The sequence below is a fragment of the Monodelphis domestica genome, chromosome 2 (genome assembly GCF_027887165.1).
Source record: "Monodelphis domestica isolate mMonDom1 chromosome 2, mMonDom1.pri, whole genome shotgun sequence".
Lineage (NCBI taxonomy): Eukaryota > Metazoa > Chordata > Mammalia > Didelphimorphia > Didelphidae > Monodelphis > Monodelphis domestica.
The window spans coordinates 535,121,866-535,130,961 of NC_077228.1; the positions used below are offsets into that span (position 1 = coordinate 535,121,866).

General features: G+C 38.9%; 1 long non-coding RNA gene across 1 annotated transcript in view; it reads left to right on the forward strand.

Annotated features, from left to right (window-relative positions):
- Window positions 1-9,007, forward strand: part of LOC103093174 (uncharacterized) — a 28,638-nt gene extending 19,631 nt beyond the window's left edge. Inside the window, exon 2 of the long non-coding RNA XR_463546.3 lies at window positions 8,619-9,007. This is a non-coding gene — a long non-coding RNA (uncharacterized LOC103093174). The remainder of the gene's footprint in view (window positions 1-8,618) is intronic.
- Window positions 9,008-9,096: the final 89 nt, after the last annotated feature.

A 9,096-nucleotide genomic window follows, 5' to 3' on the forward strand; every position in this document is an offset into this window, starting at 1 on the left:
AGGATACAAAATAAACCCACATAAGTCATCAGCATTTCTATATAATTCCAACACAGCTCAGCAGCAAGAACTAGAAAGAGAAATCCCATTCAAAATTACCCTAGACAAAATAAAATACCTAGGAATCTATCTCCCGAGACAAACACAGGATCTATATGAACACAACTACAAAACACTTTCCACACAACTAAAACTAGACTTGAACAATTGGAAGAACATTAACTGCTCATGGGTAGGATGAGCCAATATAATAAAAATGACCATCCTACCCAAACTCATCTATCTATTTAGTGTCATACCCATGGAACTTCCAAAATATTTTTTTACTGATTTGGAAAAAACCATAACAAAGTTCATTTGGAAGAACAAAAGATCAAGGATATCCAGGGAAATAATGAAAAAAAATACAAAGGAAGGGAGTCTTGCAGTCCCAGATCTCAGACTATATTACAAAGCAGCGGTCATCAAAACAATTTGGTACTGGCTAAGAGACAGAAAGGAGGATCAGTGGAATAGACTGGGGGCAAGCAACCTCAGCAAGACAGTATATGACAAACCCAAAGATCCCAGCTTTTGGGACAAAAATCCACTATTTCATAAAAACTGCTGGGAAAATTGGAGGGCAGTGTGGGAAAGATTAGGCTTAGATCAACACCTCACACCCTACACCAAGATAAATTCAAAATGGGTGAATGACTTGAACATAAAGAAGGAAACTATAAGAAAATTAGGCGAACACAGAATAGTATACATGTCAGACCTTTGGGAAGGGAAATACTTCAAAACCAAGCAAGAATTAGAAAGAGTTACAAAATGCAAAATAAATAATCTGGATTACATCAAATTAAAAGGTTTTTGTACAAACAAAACCAATGTAACCAAAATCAGAAGGGTAGCAACAAATTGGGAAACAATCTTCATAAAAACCTCTGACAAAGGTTTAATTACTCAAATTTATAAAGAACTAAATCAATTGTACAAAAAATCAAGCCATTCTCCAATTGACAAATGGGCAAGGGACATGAACAGGCAGTTCTCAGCCAAAGAAATCAAAACTATTAATAAGCACATGAAAAAGTGCTCTACATCTCTTATAATCAGAGAAATGCAAATCAAAACAACTCTGAGGTATCACCTCACACCTAGCAGATTGGCTAACATGACAGCTATGGAAAGTAATGAATGCTGGAGGGGATGTGGCAAAGTGGGGACATTAATTCATTGCTGGTGGAGTTGTGAATTGATCCAACCATTCTGGAGGGCAATTTGGAACTATGCCCAAAGGGCGATAAAAGAATGTCTGCCCTTTGATCCAGCCATAGCACTGCTTGGCTTGTACCCCAGAGAGATAATAAGGAAAAAGACTTGTACAAGAATATTCATAGCTGTGCTCTTTGTGGTGGCCAAAAATTGGAAAATGAGGGGATGCCCTTCAATTGGAGAATGGCTGAACAAATTGTGGTATATGTTGGTGATGGAATACTATTGTGCTAAAAGGAAATAATAAAGTGGAGGAATTCCATGGAGACTGGAACAACCTCCAGGAAGTGATGCAGAGCGAAAGGAGCAGAACCAGGAAAACATTATACACAGAGACTGATACATTGTGGTACAATCGAAGGTGATGGACTTCTCCATTAGTATCAATGCAATTTTCCTGAACAATCTGCAGGGATCTAAAAAAAAATACTACCCACAAGCAGAGGATAAACTGTGGGAGTAAAAACACCGAGGAAAAGCAACTGCTTGACTGCAGGGTTGGAGGAGATAAGACTGAGGAGAGACTCTAAATGAACACTCTAATGCAAATTCCAACAACAGGGAAATGGGTTCGAGTCAAGAACACATGTGATAACCAGTGGAATCATGTGTCGCCTATGGGAGAGGGAAAGGCGGGGGGGGGGGGGGGAGGGGAGGAAAAGAAAATGATCTTTGTTTCCAGTGAATAATGTATGAAAACGACCAAATAAAATAATGTTTAAAAAAAAAAAAGAGGTACCTCTGTGAGACTGATACACAGTGCAATGGAATGTCATGGACTTCTCTACTAGCAGCAATGCAATGATCCAGAACAATTCAGAGGGACATATGAGAAAGATGCTATCCACATCCAGAGGAAGAACTGTGGGAGCAGAAACAGAAAAAAAACAACTGCTTGATCCCACAGGTTGATGGGGATATGAGTGGGGCTGTAGACTCTAAATGATCACCCTGGTGCAAATATCAATGATATGGAAATATGTCTTGATCAATGACACATGTAAAACCCAGAGGAATTGCACATTGGCTATGGGAGGAGGTGAGGGGAGAGGAGGGAAAGAACATGAATCTTTTAACCATGGAAAAATATTCTAAATTAGTTAATTAAATAAAATTTTTCAAAAGTTTAAAAAAAAAACTCTGTATGAAGCTGCAAATCCCTGAATTGTCCTTCAAAGGATGCTTATAAAATGAGAGATATTCCCTACGCTTTAAGAAAAACCAAATGACCTGGAAAAAGAAAGCTGCCCCCTCAAGGGCTGCATTTAGCATTTGAACTTTGGAGAAAGCAAGGCCATGGCTCCAATTAAGCAGAATTATATTCACAAAAAGCTTCTCCAAGATGGGAATTTAAGTGAGAGGTAAATAAGTTCTGAGAGCCCTTCATTAGACATTTCCCAATCTCTGACAGGGAAAATTGATCCTGGATTCCCTGGACATTCTACTGAAATTATATGGCTTGCAAATCATTTAGTGAAAATGTTCAAGTAGGCAACTGGAATTGTAGGTGAGGGGTTACTTTGGGCAATTCTGGTACTCCTGTTGATAAATTTTCAGAACATAATTGGTCTTTAAGGGAGTTTTATATTTGCTAAAAGGTAGCTAATGCTCCCATCTTGTAGTGAAGAGCAGAACTGTCAAGAATTCCACAATTAATCATTGTATGCTAATGTTCTAAGGAAGGAACCAATCTAGTAAACTAAAGAGTGGAGAGCTATCCCAACGCTATTGCAATCAATATCATTGAAAAGAAAACCTCTGATGGAAATTTTCTCTTTGGGAAGCCTGGAATTTCAGACTAAAAACTGCACAATTTGATTTGAAGGGAATATAAAGTAGGAGCTAGAGTGAGTTAGGGCTGCCCTGAAAACATTGGGATCTTTGTGAAAATCAAATCGGAACTAAAAATAGTAGGGGAGGAGGAAAGCAGACATAACTATTCTGGAGGCCACAGAGATCTAGAGATCCCCATATTCCTGGTGCCTGGAAGACCCTTTTCTCTTGTCCTTTGTGACTCCCTGGTGTCCAGAAGACCTGACTCTTGCCCAGAATATAGTTAGAGTCCACCAATTAGAGGAGCTTTCAGAAGGGATGCAATTAGGAGCAAAAAATGGAGTGTATATATATATATATATATATATGGGTGACAATGTGAAGTGCGACCTGACAGTTCCAATTCCCTGCCACAACATTTATCTGGGTTAAGACATACCTCAATAGGATAAAGGATGCGTCATATGAATGCATATCCTTTGCAACTGTTACTGCCTCATCACAGTTAAAATCAGATTTTCCATGGGGTTTGGTGACCCCTGGGCAATTCTATGTCTTAACTCTGCAGGTTACTCTTCCTTTTCCCAAGGGTGGTTTGGCCTAGATAACCCCACCAGTGGTGCATAATCATTTTATTAGCCAAGCAGACAAGCTGGCCCCTAGGAATCTGGGCACTCAGTGGCATCAAAGAGCAGGAGATCTGGGTGTGACTCAGTTGCCCTTTCCTCTTTAGCACAGAGGTTTTTCTGGGCTGTTATATGGATGATGGAAGTAATAGATTCAATTAGGAACATCTCTGCTGAGGTTGAGAAATGAGCTCGGGATATAGTTCAAGCTACATAATTGTTACATAGTTGAATGGGGTTCGGGAAACAATTTTTCTTTTGCTTTTTTTTTTGTTAGCTTTAAGTATGATTATTTTTGAGTTTATAGAATTATACCTGATATCTAGTATTGAAGGGTGTAAACCTTAAAATTTCTTAGACTTATAAATGTTGGAAATTTCACCATTGGGAAATTTCATACTTGGAAAATTTCTTACTGATAGTGTATTGGAATGTGAACCCCATTGGCATGGGAGGGTCCTTCTCCTCCCTACTTAAGATCACTTTAGGACAGAAACCTTTTGCTGAACAATGGAAAGGGCTTTGATCTATGCTTAAGCACAGAACAGGAATTTCTTTGAGTCATGATTGATTTTAGAATTGATACAATAGAGATACTTGGAATGACAGAATCAGGTCTTGGAAAATACAATTTCCACCCCACTCAGTCCTAACAGGATTTAGGAAGGGCTGCAGCATAGATCAAAATTTAATTATTTGAGAATATGACCTCCAACAGACATGTGCAAAGCCCAGACCTCTGGGCGGTCCTGGGTTAAGGTAGAGCCACCATTGGCACAGGGAAAATGATGGACAGTGATTGGTAGATGTGAGAACTGAGGGGAGGGAACTTGGATGGTTTCCTTAAAGAGAGAGGGGTCTGAGGACTGGGGGGTGGTTGGAGAGTTTTAGCTCTGAGTGGTTGGAGAGGTGCTCTGAGAAGCTTCCTCTGAAGGAAGCTGAAGGTGGGGGCCTCTGAGACTGTTTCTCCATTTTGGTCACGTGAGTAATAGGGACTGATCTCTTTTCTTTGCCCCAGCTATCTAAGGGCTTGGGCCTTTTGGCCCAGCCTAAACAGAAGGGGTATTTAAGCCCTATTCCCTTCTCTCCCCTTTCTCTCTCCCTCTCTATCTCTATCTCTAATTCCTTTCTTCCTCCTGTCTGTAATTAAACCCAAAAAAAGGTTGACAGCTGACTTGAGTTTTCATTTAGGAATTACATAGCTGAATTCCTTGGCGACCTTAAATTAGTATATATCAGTCTTTTAAAGTGATTTCCTTGTCACAAGGGTCAGTTTACAGTGTCCAACAGCCCTAACGATACTGCATACCCCAAAGCTTAGGCTTTGAAACTTGCTGTTTATGATTAAATCTTATGGGGCTGTAAGCAATGTTTAAGTCTGATTTCAAATAAGATGGGTGCTAATAAGCCTCTGTCGTGGATGGCAACAGCCCATGTGGGGTGATACCTGTCAGTGCCAGAGGTAGGGAGAGCAGTCTCAGGGGAGAAGAGCAACTATTAAGCAGAGACTGAGGTAGGGCTTCTCTGACTCTTTCCTGTGGTTGGACATCTCCTCTGGTGGAGAATAGGCTCACTTAGCTCTGACTCCATCTTCCTATCCTCATGGCTCTTGTTGGGAGTAGAAATCAGGCTACGGGATCACATTCTCTTTTTTGTCATATTTCTGTCCTCCAACCCTGCCTGCTTTTTCTGGAGGGTATGGCAACTTTCTTCAGTCATGGCAGATGGCAGGTAATTGCGATATTATCTCATCTGACCTCCATGCTTCCAGGATATACGCTATCTCCGCTAAAGTAGATGAGTATCAGGGACTTGTTATATTTTTTTTTCTCTTTCGGGAAAAATGATTCGTATATTATTTGAGTGACTTGTAAATGTATTTTTGAATAATTAGCCTAACCAAACATCCTATACCAAGTCTATTGTTGTAAAAGAATATATGCTATTTTGAAATATTTTGTGTTACTATCAAGTTATGTATGTGCTTCTTTTACAGGGGTAGGTCCTGGGCAATATCAAATTCTCCTGAAGGGGAATTGTGGAGATATAATAAAGGTCTACAAATTAAGATGTTTTTAAAGCAATTTTAGAGAAAGATATTGCCAGTGATCTGGACCAGGAAAGTAGATCTTCCAGGAACAATGCTATAAGGATCGTCATGTCTCTAGATGGATTGAAAAAATGACAGCAATAGAAGATGTCCCTAGAAATCATAAGACTCTGAGTGAGTCTTTGGATATAATGAACTGTAGGAGCTGGGTCAACCATACCCTCCAGGTCTCCCCATGCAACGATATATATTTTTTAATTGTAAAACTTTTTTTTTTTAATAACCCTCACCTTCCATCTTAGAATCAATACTATGTATTTGGTTCCAAGGCAGAAATGTGGCAAGGGCTAGGCAAATTGGAGTCAAATGTCTTGCCCAGGGTCACACAGCTAAGAAGTGTCAGAAGCCAGATTTGAACCCAGGACCTCCCATCTCTAGGCCTGGCTCTCAATCCACTGAGCAACCCAGCTGCCCCTAAATTGTAAAATTCTTGTGCCACAAAAGTGTAATAATTAAAATAGTATTTGCTGTCATAAACTGTAGTGATTAAAATAGTGGAAGACTTAAATTGTAGTAGATATAAGAGTGGGTGAGTAAATTGTGACCGCAGAAAATATGTTTTCACTACAGTGTCTTGTTTTAAAATCAAATAAAAGGTGGTCGCCAGGGAAATATTCCCAATTATTAAAATATACCCAAGTCAACTGGGTTTTATAGAGATTTTAATTAATGAGGAATTAAAGAAAGGGAGAGAGAGAATAAGAAAGGAATAAGTATGAAGGGCCTTAGCCAACATGGCCTAGACCTGAGTCTTAAGAGAGAGAGATCAGTCAGTCCTTAATCACTCACCACAAGATCAAAGATTAAGAGGGACAAAGGCACCTCAGAGGGAGTTCCAGCCAGAGTCAGCCTCCCTGGAACTGTTCCAAGAGACTGTGCTGAAGAGACTCTCCCAAGAACCTCCTTAGAGACTCCTTTTAAAGGGAATTTTTTCCTATGTCTCCTCCCCTAAGTCCTTATATCTACCAATCACAGTAGACGTTTTTCAAAGGACAAACCATTCTTAGTTCACACCTAAGAAGACTAATCTTTTGAGTAATTCACACCCAAGTAGACTCGAATCTCTGAGTAAGTTTCTCACTCCTTTGCTCCTTGTAAATTCACAAGTTGCCTGACCTTTATAGGTACTTAGCACCCTTTTGTATTATATCCAAAAATAGGCATAGCTTAAGAACTTTTTGTCTTACTATAAGTATGGATTTAAGTATCTTTTCATTGTTCAGCAAGGAGTTTCTTCCCCCAAAGCAGACCTAAGTACGGGTGGAGTAGAGGTCTTCACATTCCTGATCTAAGTTCCCTCATTGTTTAAAGTGGGGAATGGTCTTAACCCAACCTTATGAAGTAGGGTCTGGAAATTTTTAAGGTTTATAATCCTAACCTTATGAAGTAGGGTCTGAGAATTTTAAGGTTCACAATAGGGGAATGCCACTTAATGGCTCCTTGTCAATGCATCTATCAATAATTTTTAATTTGTTAAGAAACACCCAAACATAGAAACTCTCCTTGAAATGCATAATACCTAGTGCAAATATTAATAAGGAAATGGGTCTTGATTGATGGCACATGTTAAACCCAGTGGAATTGTGTGTCAGATATGGGAGGGGGTTGGGGGGAGAGGAGGGATGAGTCTTGTAACCATGGCAAATTATTCTAAATCATGGGATTGAATTTCAAAGGATGAAAATTAAACAAATAAATGTTAGATTTTGCATTTGGATTAAAAAACAAAAACTTTCAAAAATCTGAGATGTGGGAGGCATGATTTAATAGCAATATGAAAATGTTTTTGTTATTGAGTTCTGAACTCAATATATGAGTCGCTGTGATGGTGCAGCCAAAATATCTGAGGTAGTCTGGAAGTACATAAGAAAGACATAGTTTTCAGGAAGGAGGAGTTAATAAACTCCCTATAATCCTCTTTTGATGGTACCTAGAAGATTCTTTACATTTTGGGGATTAAAATCTAAAAATAGATGGGATTACAATTTAATCTTCACAATCAAGGAAGAGCTAAGTACCTTCATTGTTACAATAGGGAGAGCCAAATCCAATCTTCACACATGTTTGAGACCATCATGATGCTCCTGGATGCTAATTCTTTTTTTAATTTTTAATTTCAAGCACTGTTCCTTGGTTACAAAAATAATTTTATTTCCCTCCCTCCCCTCCCTCACCCCTCTCAAAGCCAATGTGCAGTTTGACGGGGTATCGCATGTGTTCTTGATCAGAACCTCTTTCCATGTTGTTGATATTTGCAATAGGATGTTCATTTGGAGTCTATATCCCCAGTCATATCCCCTTCGACCCATGTCATTAAGGAGTAGTTTTTCTTTAGTGTTTTTACTCCCACAGTTTTTCCTCTGGATGTGGATGTTTTTTCTCCTGAACCCCTCTAGGTTGTTCATGATCACTGCATTACCACCAATGGAGGAGTCCATTACCTTCGATTGTACCACAATGTATCAGTCTCTGTGTACAATGTTCTCCTGTTTCTGCTCCTCTCACTCTGCACTGGATGCCAATTCTATAATTTGTTTTGGACCCAGATTGATATTAGTTCAAATTTTTGAAAATAACATTTTTATTATAATGAACCTTATGAAAATAGATATAGGATTATAGTTCTTGAGACCACACACCTTGAACTCGGGATTCTTATAATCCAACCTTCTAACACAAAGGATAGTGCCTGGCTTAGTAATAAGTGTTTTACATCATTGCCATGTTAAAAAATAAAACACAAAAATAAAAAAGTAAATGCTGATTGTGTATGACTTATTTTTTAGTTACACAACAAATTTAATGTAATAGTTGCTAAACTCACATTTGTGTCTCTTTCCCTTCTTCAGCACAAGGAATAATGATTGCCAAAGATGGAAGCTGAACCTTGACTCCCACATCTTGAGTAGAGATGCAGAATGAAACCTATACCTTCAGACAAGCCCAATGTTGCTGAACTGTTTAGCTCAACTATATATAGATGTTAAAAGACAAGGCTTTTGGAGGAAAAGGGGAAGAAAAGCCCAAGGATGAGAGCAGAGGAAGGTTAGAGTGAGGCTGAAGAAAGAAAAGGTCACTGACAAAATATGTTTCAAAACAGATCAAAGGGAGCTGAAAAATTGGTAAGCACAACATCTGTGTCTTCACAGAAGTCACTGATAAAAATATTCAAGCAGTCTAAGAACTTGGAGCACTCCCTTGAAGATCTTTCTCACTGAAATTAAATCACTAATAATGACTCTCTGGAGGTGATCCACTGGATTGTATGACAAAAAGATTTTATTAACTCCATTTCTTCTAGGTTAAACTATAGTGACAACATTCCTT